The 14126-nt window shown below is 38.8% G+C and overlaps 1 long non-coding RNA gene across 3 annotated transcripts; it reads right to left on the reverse strand.

The window, feature by feature from the left end:
• Positions 1-219: 219 nt before the first annotated feature.
• LOC140508645 (uncharacterized) lies at positions 220-6502 on the reverse strand. 3 transcript variants are annotated; one of them, XR_011968494.1, is made up of 6 exons: positions 6386-6480; positions 5081-5249; positions 4641-4743; positions 3190-3271; positions 1423-1548; positions 220-980 (listed from the first exon to the last, which is right to left on the reverse strand). It is a non-coding gene; the product is annotated as an uncharacterized lncRNA (long non-coding RNA). The 3 variants fall into 3 exon arrangements; XR_011968493.1 differs by having other exon boundaries at positions 1423-2057; positions 3190-4743; positions 6386-6502; XR_011968492.1 differs by having other exon boundaries at positions 3190-4743.
• Between the last annotated feature and the right edge of the window lie 7624 nt (positions 6503-14126).

Below are 14126 nucleotides of genomic sequence, written 5' to 3' on the forward strand. Positions count from 1 at the left end.
ATTATTTTCATTCATTTATTGTTTATTCAATCAGTCATCATGAACTCCTCACTCTCCCTCACACCACATACCCATTCAGTTGCCAAGTCATGCTGATGCTACCTCTCCATCTCTGGAATCCATCTACTTCTTTCCACTTATATGTTACCGTGTTCAGGTTTTCATAACCTCTCACCTGCATTTTTGAAATGTCCTCCTACTTGCCTCTTTAATGCATCCTAGAGTTTTGATTTTCTTTAATTCATCCTCCGCACTACTGACATTTTGGGGATATTTCCAATACAGCCTTACAGGCAACACAGTTGAGATTGTTGGGCAGGAAGAGGAGGAAGGAGTACCAAGGGGGCCTAGAGGGGCCTAGAAGGAGAAAGTAAGGGAAAGGCTGGCGTCCATGTGGAGCTAGAAGACTCTTATTGTCCTTTTCTCCTCTGGCCTCAATTTGTAAAAACTGAGGGTCTTCTCCTTCTGCATTCTGGAAATGTATGTGGCTTTGCCTTTTCATGGCAGGAATGTGCTGGCAAGAGCTGGCATTTCCAGGGCCATAGGGGAAAAACTGGAGAAAGTTAGCTTCATTCATCAAAATGTCAACAATGTATCCATTTCCTTTGCTGCCATCCTACCATGAGCCATTGGTCTCCTGGCTCTTGGCATTCTCTCTAGCCTTGGAATGCTCTCCCTTCTCTGCTCCAACTATTGACTTCTCTGGCTTCTTTTAAGTCCCAACTGAAATCTCACCTCCTACAGGAAGCCTCCCCCAATCCTTATTTCTAGTGCCTTCCCTCTGTTCATTATTTTCTATTTATCCTGTGTATATCTTGCTTTCTGTATCTTTGTTTGAATATTACTTGCATGTTTTAGATTATAAGCTCCTTGAGGGAAGAGATTGTCTTTTGCCTTTTTTTGTAGTCAGCTCCTAGAATCATTCCTGGCTCATAGTAGTAGGTGTTTAATAAATGTTGATTGATTGATTGGTGGCAAATCTGAAAGTGAAAGTAGAGAGGAGTCAAGAGAAAGTAGCTGAACCCTTTATTTCCCTTCTCCCCTCACACATCTCTAAAATCTGCCCCCCTTCCCTCATTCCCTTGGCTACCATAGTAGTTCAGATACTTGTCACCTTTCACTTGGACTGAAAATTGACAATCTAATCCAACCAATATAATTATACCACATGCATAATAAAAGAGAACACCTTTATTATACAAGTTCAGGAAGTCTTTATAAAAGCATCCAAGGTTCAAAGTTTGGCATACCAGTCATTAAGAAGCTATATCTGGCACAAAGTGGTTACCGAATAAAATGCTTGTTATATGTCCTTGACCATAGGGCATCAAGATGGAGAGTTCTAGTTTTTCTGTGACCAGCCTTGCAATAGAATTGAGGTAAAGGGAACTTAAACCCCAGGGAGAAGATGTACTTGCTTACCTGATACTGAAATGGAGACTAATTTAAAAGTGAATCACTCATATAAAGAGAGGGAAAATAATCAGGCCCTTTACTCTTTGCTTCCACATGAAGGAGAGAGAGATGTAGGGTTGTTGAGAGTGACTCCTATAATGAACATAACAAATTTCTGTAAGTGCAGTTTAAATGGAAGAAAAATACTAAGAAAAGCCAATATGATGGAAGGGGGATAAATATATCCTATTGCAGTTAAGATGTGGTAAATGTGATCTGTATTATTATTAGTGCTATGAAGTACATATAAATGAGTCTTACGGATATTTGGACTATTCCTCTTATTTTTGTCACCTGCTGGCAGGATCATCTCTCACAGTGGCCACCTTTAAAGGTAGAATTATTCCACTCAATTCTTGAGGACTGTGAAGTCTGAGGTGGGGGGTGGGGGAGCAGGCAGGGAGGAGGGTAGACATGCAAAAGGGAACTGATTGCTTTACCTCCATTTACCAAGCCATTTAGTTGGTTATGTCTTATAATGGATACAATGGAAACACCCCAAGCTCTCAGCATGATCCCTAAGAACTCCAGCAGTATCATGAGTGGGGAATCTGTTTCTCTTTTTTCCTCTGTGTCTCTCTCTCTTCCTCTTCCCTCTTTTTCTGATATAGATAAGGGATTAGCATTGTTGAACCTCTTATGAAAACTTCATTTTAAAAAGAATCATTTCATGTATCATCTAAAAAAACTATTTTATATCAATTCTATCTTAGCCCAAAGCAAACTGGATTAATTTTGATACCTAGCAAAATTCTAAAACACATTATCAAAGGGAAGGCTCATGAACCTGTAGAAAAGGATGTAGCAACTATAAAGAACCAGCAGAATTCATCAAGAGTGGGTTGTGCTACATTAACTTCACATCCTTTTTTTTAAATGAATTGCTAAATACAGAGATTAGAGAAATTCTTTAGATAACAGCTTACCTCAATGTAAGCAAAGCATTTGTACAAAATCTTTCATCTTGTGGACAAGGTGGAGAGATTTGGGCTACATGACTGTGCAGTTAGGAACTGATTTTGCCAGCTATCACAATCATTAAATATATTTATCAATATTAAATATATTTATGTATATTGTATCATTTGATACTCCCAACAATCCTTTGGGGTATGTACTATTATCCTCATTTTGCAAATGAAGAAATGGAAACTGAGAAGTTAAATGACAAAGCTCCATGGATAGAAGTTCATGAGACAGCATATGAATTCTTTCTGACTCCAAGTTCAATGATTTAGCAACTATCGGACCTCAGAGGGGAAAGACAGCAGCAATGAGTAGAAGGTTCAAAGAGGCAGATTTAACCATGTTAGTAAAGGGAAAACTTCCTAACAATTAGAGCTATATAAAAGTAAAATGAGCAGCCTTAATAGGTAGTTATTTCTCCCTTGGTAGAGAGTATTAGGGGGAAGCTAAGTGGCATAGTGGATGGAGCAGCATGCCTGGAACGTGGGAGGACCCACGTTCAAATCTGGCATTAGACATGTACTAGTTGGGTGCTTCTGGGAAAGGCACGTAACCCTGTGTGCTTCAGTTCAGTAAAATGAGTTAGAGAAGGAAATGGCAAACCACTCCAGTGTCTTTGCCAAGAAAAGACCAAATGAGATCATGGGAGTGGGACACAACTGACATGTCTCACCAGCAAAAAAGAGGGATCATTAAACAAAGGTTACATGATCATTTGTTAGGTTTTTTTAAAAAGAACTTTAGAAATTTTGAAAACGAACTTCTTACCTCTGAATTCCCCTGCTCCTACTTCTTTCTCCATCTGTTCCCATCCCGAGTCTTTGTTTATTGGACCTCCAGTATCTGGCCACTGAGCAAAATGGTTTATAGTAGAAAATTTGTATATTTTCCTCATCTCCAGCATAATATTATCTAATGTTGACCTAAATCATCTTTGTAGTCTATTTTTGAACTCTACAATTCTAAATATGTCTACTTTGCTGTCATAAGGTTAATTTCTGGGCAAAAGTTTGCCCATTTACTCATCTTTTTCCCAGGGCTAGTCTCACGTAGAGATGAAATGAAGTACATTTAAAGTCCTGCCCATCCTACCTATCATGTGTCCATTAATCTGCACTGATAACTGGTAATTCCTACCATTCTGAGATACTTTGTTTGTGTTAAACCGGAAGATATTTGTTAAAATTCCAATGGGTTACTTAGAAATGGTAACTCATTAGCAGCTATTGACACCTGTATATGGAATAATTTACCTGTCTTCAGTCAGGGAATAGGGCATTATTCATATGAAAAACACATTTGATGTGGCACTTCCTTGGGGTCATTGGGCACAGGGTCACTGATTAATCCTATTTTAAGGGGGATACCAAAAGCAAAAGACTTTCTACTTGTTAATAAAATGAAATCATATTTTCAGTATTCCTTAGGGAACATTTTGATTCTAGGTACATCATGTTTCCTTCTGGTATTTTCTATTTCATTTTATGATTTGAGTAGGTTTTTTTGTTTTTTGTTTTTTTGTCTTGGTATGGATCAATACCTGGTATCATAGACTGATACAGGCTAGGAGGTATCACACCTAACATCATTAATCTATGAAAAACACAGTGTTAAGATAAAAAAATTTTTTAGAGAGCACTTTGTGATCCAGGAAGAATGTCATAAATGAATGAATTGGCTGTATGCCAAAGCACTTTCCCAGCAGTGGTGGAGTTTAATTACATTAACAAGGTTATTGAATAATGTTTGAGGTAACTCTGAACAAAGAGTATTTGTCATATGGAACTTCGTTCTTGCACAATCTGATAACTTCACTCATAATAGGAACTTGTAGATGACTTAATTCCCACTATCAGTTCAGAACATTCTTTGAAAACTAAAATCTCAACAAAGCACCAAATGTTGCTAACTAGTGTGTGAGCTTGGGCCAGCAGTGTGTCTATCTGTGCTTCAAGCTCCTCATCTGGAAAATGAGGGATGTGATCTCTAAGAGCCCTTCCAGAAAAATGCTAATTGGAGATTCCCATTTTAATGTTCTTATAAACTACTCAATGGAAGAGTTCTGGGGGTTAGAGTAAGTTCAGGGAAGGAAGAGGAGAGATGGAACTTACTTCCAAGTTGCCAGGTCTTCTTGTTCCTTTCTCCTTATGGTTCAGATACTTCCTCTGCCTTCCATTCATATAATCTCCACCCTCGTTCAGACCCACATCACCACTCACCTTGACTATTGAAATATGGCTCCATTTGGCCCCTCTGCTTCAAACCTCTCCCTAGGCCAATTCATTCTCCACAGAACTGAGAAAGTTCAGGGAAGGTGTTGCCCTATTAAAAAACAATTTCAATGGCTTCTATTACTTAATATATATGAAATATAAAGAATATCTGTAATAAAATATAAACACTTCTGTTTGACTTTTATGTCTCTTCACAATTCTGGCCCCTTCATACCTTTCCAGTCTTTTTAAAATATATATTATTCCCTTCCTCACATTGTTTTATATTCTTATCAAATATAGAATCCTCTATTTGGTTTTTAGAACTCTGTATAACCTGGTCCCTTCCTTCCTTTCTAGTTTTCTTAAACTTTGATCCAATGATACTGGCCTCCTTATCTCCTACTGGACACTCCATTTCCTGATTTTGGACATTTTATGCTTACTCTAATTCCTTAAAGTCTCTTCCTTGTTATCTCCAACTTCTCACTTCTTTAGTTTTTCTCTTGTCTCAGATAAAGTTTCACATTCTGCAAGAAGTCTTTCCGAAGCAGTCATTGAGTCAGTCAGTAAACATTCATTGTATCTGCCATACACTAGGTACTGTGTTAAGCCCTGGGGATACAAAAAGAGACAAAAGACAGTCTCTGTCCTTGAGATGCTCATAGTCTAAGAGAGGAGACAAATAGTTACCAACAAGCTATATCCAGAATAAATAGGAAATAATCAAGAGAGGGAAGGCACTATAATTAAGGGATGGAAAGATTAGGAAAAGCTTCCTGTAGAAAGTGAGATTTTAGTTGGGATGTAAAGTAAATGAGGGAAACCAGTAGGTAAAGATGAGGAGAGAGAACATTCCAAGCATGGAGTACAGCCAGTGAAAATATCTGGATCTGAGAGATGGAGTGTCTTCTCGTTAAACAGCAAGTGGACCAGTGACACTGGATGATAACAATAATAACATTTATATAACATGTGCACTATATGCTTTACAAATATTTTCCTACTTGATTCTCATGACAACCCTGGAAGAGAGGTCTTATTCCCATTTTGCAAATGAGGAAACTGAGGCAGACAGAGGTTAAGTGATTTGCCAGGGTCACATGACTGGTAAGTATCTGAGGCTAGATTTGAACTCAGATCTTTCTGACTCCAGGCTCAGTACTGTATGCTCTATGCCACCTGGCTGCATAATTAAAGAGTATGTGGCTGGAGAAGGGTGTAAGAATACTGGAAAGGTAGTGGGGGTTAGGTCAGGGCTGGAGAACTTACAGCCTCAAGGCCACATGTGGCCCTCTAGGTCCTCAAGTGGTCCTTTGACTGAGTTCAGCTTTTCTTCTGACTACCATGTGAGTGCCTTCCTTGCCTGAGTTCTCCATAAAATAGGCAAATGTGCATTTCAATAAATGTCCATTTTTTCCCCCTGAAAGATTATATTCAACTTTTCTGGGTTGGTGATTTTTTGGTTGTAATTCTAACTCCCTTGCTCATTTCTGATCCATTCTCCTATCATTTTTCTGTTTTATGGGCAAATTCATCCCATTCACCTTCATGATTAAGATAATTCATTGTATATTTTTCTCTATCTTGTTTTCTTTTTCCTCTCTTTGCCTGTACCTATCTCCCAGGGTTGTTATGAAAATCAAATGAGATACTAATTATAAAACACTTAGAACAATGCCTGGCACATAAGGAAGCACTAAATAAATACATGTTTTCTATTATTATTATTATTAGAAAGTAAGGCATACCTGCAATATTCTAGGCTTTCTGTTCCCTTTTCCCAAGGGACAAGTTGAACGAAATACAACAAACCTTTGTTGCTGCATCCTCTAATTAATCATTTCAAATAAAGCCTCAATATAAGAAGAAACTCTGCTAACCAACCTCCACATCCTGTTTCCTCAATACAAGGAAAAGCAACCAGAGCCAACACAAACAAAATGCAGGAAGAAGGAAATCATGAGAGTGGGTTGAAAAATAAACATGAGCTATATTGGTGACTGTATATATATTTTAAAGCTTATCCCACTCTTGTCATTCTAATTGCTCATAGAGCTTATACTTCTAAGAAATTAAGGCAAGGTAAGTTTCTTTGACTTATCTAAGATAAAGAACCTATTCAAATATCTCAAAACAAGGATAAGAATGTTCTGTACTAGAGGAATGATTAAAGGGTAGGAATAGTCAATTCTTAAAAGAATTAATCCAAGCTATCAACAGCTCTGTGAAATTTTTTCCCAAATCAGCAATAATTACAGAAATATAAAGAATTCATCTGAGGTTCCATGTCACACTTATCAGATTGACAAAAATGTAAACAAATAACATAGAAGGACTATTGTTGGAAGGGCACATTGGTGAATTATCATCATTGGAACTGTGAAGTTATCTATAAAACTTTTCAGAATTAGACAAAGAAGTGGAAACTACCCACAATCAGACTAAATAAATCATGATAAATAGTGAAATGGAATACTATTATGCCATTATAATGATGAAAGTGTACAATTTCAGAGAAACCTGGCAAGAAATAAAGTGGTGAATCAGTGGAACAGATTAGGTACATAAGACACAGTAGTAAATGACCTCAGTAACCTAGTGTTTGATAAACCCCCAAACCCTAGCCTTTGGGATAAAAACTCACTGTTTGACACAAACCACTGGGAAAACTGGAAAGCAATAGAACGCTGGAAAGCAATAGGACACAAACTAGGTATAGACCAATATCTTCCACCATATCCCAATTTAAGGTCAAAATGGGTGCATGCTTTAGACATAATGGGTGACACCATACACAATTTAGAAGAGCAAGGAATAGTCTATCTGTCAGATCTAAGGAGAAGGAAATAATTCGTGACCAAACAAGAGACAGAGAGTATTATGAAATGTGAAATAGATAATTTTGATCACATTAGATTAAAAAAGCCTTTGCACAAACAAAGCCAATGCAACCAAGATTAGAAGGAAAGCAGAAAGCTGGGAAACAATCTTTGTAGCAACTGTTTCTGATAAAGGTTTCATTTCTCAAACATAGAGAACTGAGTCAAATTTATAAGAATACAAGCTATCCCCCAAATGATAAATGGTCAAAGGATATGAACAGTCAGTTTTCAGATGAAGAAATCAAAGCTACTTATAGGCATATTAAGAAGAGTTCTAAATCACTTTTGATTAAAGAAATGCAAATTAAAATAACTCTAAGGCCACATAACATAATAAAAAAATATAGAGGGGCAGAGCCAAGATGGCAGAATAGAAAGACACACATATGCAGGGTCTCCCCCACACAGCCCATAAAATATCTGTAGAGAGGGACTCTCAACAAATTCTGGAGCACTGGAAGTGGAGAACAACAGAGTGGAGGAGATTTCCAGCCCAGGGTGACCTGAAAGGTCCACAGGAAATGTCTGTTGCACTGGACACTGAGCGGAGCCCAGCCCAGCCTTGGCCGCACAGCGTGGCTCGTGAACAGCCTGTGGGGGCAGAATCTCCAGTCGTGGAATCCCCAGTCCCAGTAGCAGTGGTTCCCAGATCCCTCAACCCACAGGTGCTAAAGGTCAGTGACAGGGTATTTTCAGCTGGCCAGGAAGGGAGAAGGGCCTTCCCATAGCTCCAGCAGCAGGCAGAGGCCACAGAGGCTGCACAGCAGCCCATACAGACCGCTCATTGTTGGAGCATAAAAACTCCTGGGGGCACTGAAGAGATGAGTCTTACCTCAGCTCTGTGTGGAGGTCCTGGGGGGAGCTGGTCTTTGTCTCACACTTAATGGTGGCCTTGCCCAACCAGCTTATCTGAAAATCAGCCCCCAGTGCTGACTTGGTGGAACTGGAGGCCAGGAGGCTGTAGAGAGGTAACTGTTAAGATTCTGGGCACAAAAATCCCTTTCTGCATCCAGACCAGTACATGCTTGATCATGCCACCTTGGAGGAACTGAGATCTCACAGATTCCCAGAGTATATCCTTCTCTTGACAAAGGACTCAAAAGTCAAGTAACTGGTTGGGGAAAATGCCCAAAAAAGGGAAAAAAATAAGACTATAGAAGGTTACTTTCTTGGTGAATAGATATCTTCTCCCATCCTTTCAGATGAGGAAGAACAATGCTTACCATCAGGGAAAGACATAAAAGTCAAGGCTTCTATATCCCAAACATCCAAAATAAATATTCAATGGGCTCAGGCCATGGAAGAGTTCAAAAAGGATTTTGACAATCAAATAAGAGAGGTGGAGGAAAAATTGGGAAGAGAAATGAGAGAGATGCAGGAACAGCATGAAAAGCAGGTCAACACCTTGCTAAAGGAGACCCCAAAAAATGCTGAAGAAAGTAACACCTTTAAAAGTAGGCTAACTCAATTGGCAAAAGAGGTTCAAAAAGCCAATGAGGAGAAGAATGCTTTCAAAAGCAGAATTAGCCAAATGGAAAAGGAGATTCAAAAGCTCACTGAAGAAAATAGTTCCTTCAAAATTAGAATGGAATAGATGGAGGCTAATGACTTTATGAGAAACCAAGAAATCACAAAACAAAACCAAAAGAATGAAAAAATGGAAGATAATGTGAAATATCTCATTGGAAAAACAACTGACCTGGAAAACAGATCCAGGAGAGATGATTTAAAAATTATGGGCCTACCTGAAAGCCTTGATGAAAAAAAGAGCCTAGACATCATCTTGCATGAAATTATCAAGGAAAACTGCCCTGAGATTCTAGAACCAGGGGGCAAAAAAATGTTGAAATAATCCACCAATCACCTCCTGAAAGAGATCCTAAAAGAGAAACTCCTACGAACATTGTGGCCAAATTCCAGAGTGCCCAGATCAAAGAGAAAATATTGCAAGCAGCTAGAAAGAAACAATTCAAGTATTGTGGAAATACAATCAGGATAACACAAGATCTAGCAGCTTCTACATTAAGGGATCAAAGGGCATGGAATAGGATATTCCAGAAGTCAAAGGAACTAGGACTAAAACCAAGAATCACCTACCCAGCAAAACTGAGTATAATACTTCAGGGGAAAAATTGGTCTTTCAATGAAATAGAGGACTTTCAAGCATTCTTGATGAAAAGACCAGAGCTGAAAAGAAAACTTGACTTTCAAACACAAGAATAAAGAGAAGCATGAAAAGGTAAACAGCAAAGAGAAATCATAAGGGACTTACTAAAGTTGAACTGTTTACATTCCTACATGGAAAGAGAATATTTGTAACTCTTGAAATTTTTCAGTATCTGGGTAGTTGGTAGGATTACACACACACACACACACACACACACACACACACACACATGCACATGCACATGCACATGCACACACACAGAGACAGAGAGCACAGAGTGAATTGAATAGGATGGGATCATATCTTAAAGTAATGAAATTAAGCAGTGAGAGATAAATACATTGGGAGGAGAAAGGGAGAAATGGAATGGGGCAAATTATCTCTCATAAAAGAGGCAAGTAAAAGACTTTTCAGTGGAGGGGAAAAGGGGAAGGGTGAGAGAAAAAACATGAAGCTTACTCTCAACACATTTAACTAAAGGAAGGAATAAAATGTACACTCATTTTGGTATAAAAACCTATCTTACAATACAAGATATTGGGGGAGGAGATAAACAGGGTGGGGGGGATAATGGAAGGGAGGGCAGTGAGAGGAGCGAGCAATTTTGGGGAGGGACAGAATCAAAAGAGAAAATAGAAGCAATGGGGGGCAGGATAGGATGGAGGGAAATCTAGTTCATCTTACACAACACCATTATTATGGAAGTCATTTGCAAAACTACACAGATATGGCCTATATTGAATTGCTTGCTTTCCCAAAGGGAATTGGTGGGAAGGGAGGGATGAAGAGAAGCTGGAACTCAAAGTTTTAGGAACAACTGTTGAGTATTGTTCTTGCAACTAGAAAATAAGAAATACAGGTAATGGGGTATAAAAATTTATCTTGCCCTTCAGGACAAAAGAGAAGATGGGGATAAGGAAAGCGAGGGATGTTAGAAGGGAGGGCAGATTGATGATAGGGGTAATTAGAATGTTCAGCGTTTTGGGGTGGGGAGAGGGGAGAAATGGGGAGAAAATTTGGAACCCAAAATTTTGTGGAAATGAATGTTGAAAACTTAAATTTAAATTAAATTAAAAAATATAGAGAAGAAAGGAAGAAATTCCCTTTTGGATCTAATGCTAAGGGAACAGTTTATGGATCACAAGTGATAAAATGGATATTTTTGATTATGTAAAATTTAAAACTTTTTTTTTTTTTTTTACAAACCAATGTTGAAGGACACTGGCAACTGTTGAAAATATGACTTTCCCTGGGTTGCATGTGTCCTGCCTGCATCTATTTCTACATGCATGCCCTTGCCCATACAGATTGCTGGAGTATGATCTTTTATACATGTTCCCCAGCTCCCTACATTACTCATATGTGTGCCCTTCATGTGTGTTCCCTAGTCACATTTATTTGTTGCATATATGCTCCCCCAAACTGATAGTGTGATTGAATGTGAAAGAGAATATGCATAGGTGTGTGTGTGTGTGTGTGTGTGTGTGTGTGTGCGTGTGTGTGTATCTTTTTCTTTTCAGTCCCTTTATTTGCTAGGCTATTTGATTAAACTCCTTTAGCTGTGAATTAATATGTGTTCTAGTTGACTGCTGAAAGTAAACACTTTGGTGAAGGCTCATGGGTTTGGATTTTGGATGGGTGCTGAACCACAAACCTCGGGCACTTACCTATTCTGAAGATCCATGTATGAAGGGAGCCCTCTCCCCCACCGGGTGATACAGGTAAATTAAATTTTAACACACTGTGTAAATGTTAGATTGGGTACACCTGTGTCAGGTGCTGGGGATACAAAGATAAAGCACAACAAAAAGAAATGAAATTAAAAATGAACAGAAACCTTAACCAAGAAGACATATTTTACTAGATAGCATTCTATCACTATTATTATAATACACTGGAGCATTTTATTTAGTTTTGTTTTTTTTTTTTTTAAAGAGAGACTGCTAGATGGCCCAGTAGGTAGAGTCTCAGACGTGGACTCTGAAACCTGAGTTTGAATCCTACCTCAGACACTTGCCAAGTGTGTGATCCTAAACTTTCTCAGTCTTGGTTTCCCCATTTGTAAAAACAGGGATAACAATAGTAATTACCTCACTGTAATTACCTGTGAGGATAAAATGAGATAACATGAAAAGACCTTCGTAAACTTTAAAGGGCTACAAAGATGACAGCTCTTATTAAAAGAGAACACTGTATGTGTTTGTCCTTTGTTGCCGAAGACCATGCCGTCAGAGAAATGATGAGATGACTTGCACTTGACTTTGAGGGAGGGCTGTGCACATCACCAGCCTCACTTCTCCTCCAGAGCCATCTGAATCTAGTGACCAGATATTCATCAGGACGACTGGAGATGACCCAGGATGAGGCAATTGGGGTTAAGTGACTTGCCTAAGGTCACACAGCTAGTGAGTGTCAAGTGTCTGAGGTGAGATTTGAACTCAGGTCCTCCTGACTCCTACTCTGGTGCTCTATCCACTGTACCACCTAGCTGCCCCAAGAGAATATTATTCTTAATGTGAAAGATGAAACATGAGAGATGGAGTTGATAGAATGCTATATACTTAGAATCTGGATGACTTGGTTTCAAATCAGACCTCTGACATTAAATATCTGTGTAACCCTGGGCAAGTCACTTAATCTCTCTATTTCCTCCTCTGTAAAATGAGGATAATAATATCTATATAGAGAATGTCTGGGTAGCTAAGGTGGCACAGTAGATAGCGTGCCAGGTCTGGACTCAGGAAGACCTGAGTTCAAATATGACCTCAGACACTAACTGGGGAACCCTGGGCAAGTCATTTAACCCTGTTTGCTTCAGTTTCCTCATCTGTAAAATGATCTGGAGAAGGAAATGGCAAACCTCTCCAGTATCTTTGCCAAGGAGACCCCAAATGGGGTCATGAAGTGTGGGATGTGAACAACATGTAGAGATTTTGTAAATTTCAGAGTGCTATGTCCATGCTAGCTATTAGTAATATCTGAAATACGAGCACATAGATAAAGACCTCGCATATTTCTTTCTTTTCTTTTTTTTTTTTTTTTTGAAAGGCAATAGAGGTTACTGACTTGCCCAGATTCACACAGACAGTAAATTTCTAAAGCCAAATTTGAACTCAGGTTCTCTTGACTGCAGGGCTGGTGCTCTATCCATTGTGTCTCTTAGCTGCTCCTACGTATTTATTTCTTACTAACATAGTGGCGACTAAATATTCTCTGTTCCTTATCTACTTTGGACAAATGTTGCTAAATAAAGTGTCCCTGACAACTTAGTGTTTAGCATTCAGAAGACTGTACGCCAAATTATTAGATGATGTTAATTTTAGCCATCAATCTTAAATGTACTTAATTTTGTGATGCAGAAATTGCTTAAGATAAAATCAATAATACCAGGAATGCAGCTAAGATGACATATTAACAGTTACTCAGGTGTATGTCAGTGTAACACGAAGCACCCCAACATGCACAGTGGGGCCTGCTATCACGAGTTCTTTGATCTGCTTCTCTGAAAGGAAAAGCAACTCTTCAGGGGTTAATAATCACTCAGAGAAAATAAAAATTTCAGAGAAATAAAAAAATCAAGATAGTGCTTCCAAACTGTCTGACCATTAACATACATACATCTCTACTAGAAAGGGAAGCACCAACATCTGGGTTTTCAAAGCGGGGGGGCTGTTTAGTGGCTTCCCAGAGTCTCATCTAACACATAAGCCTTCTTCCCTCAGAGGGCATAACCCTCTGACTCAGTGCCTCAGTAGAAAAAACAAAAGGGACTTGGAACCCTCCTGCAAAACAAACTCCCCTAATTAAACTTCCCTCAATGGGCAGGTGCATCAGTGGATGGGGAAGATCTTCCTTAGTCATATTATTCAGATAGAAGCATTGCACTTCTTGATTATGCTAAAACAAAAACAACAAAAGATCCTTTGATTGGCCTCAGTCAGAAGGAAAGATAAAAGAAGTGTGTGTGTGTGCGTGTGTATGTATGTGTGTGTGTATGTGTGTGTATGAGTGTGTGTGCATGGGTGTATGTGTGTGTATGTGTATGTGTGTATGAGTGTGTGTGAGTGTATGTGTGTGCACATGTATATGTGTGTGCATGTGTGTATATGTGTACGTATGTGAATGTGTGTGCATATGTGTGTATGTGCATGTGTGTATGTGTGTATGTATGTGTGTGTGTGTGTATGTGTAGGCCAGAGAAATGAGTACCCCCAAAAAAATTCAAGGAAGAATGTAATGGGTTAAGAAGTATAATGGAATCTTATTCAAAACGGAAAAAAACAAAACAAAACATGAGTTTTTAGTTAGAAGCATCAGCATGAGACCAGTCACAAGTCATACATAAATTCTTGGCCTTTATCCTCATAAGTGACGTGAGCACCTAGCTTTTTGTGGACTCTTTGAGGTGTTACGTGCGTTATAGCCCTTTGGAAAGTAATT

The sequence above is a fragment of the Notamacropus eugenii genome, chromosome 1 (genome assembly GCF_028372415.1).
Source record: "Notamacropus eugenii isolate mMacEug1 chromosome 1, mMacEug1.pri_v2, whole genome shotgun sequence".
Lineage (NCBI taxonomy): Eukaryota > Metazoa > Chordata > Mammalia > Diprotodontia > Macropodidae > Notamacropus > Notamacropus eugenii.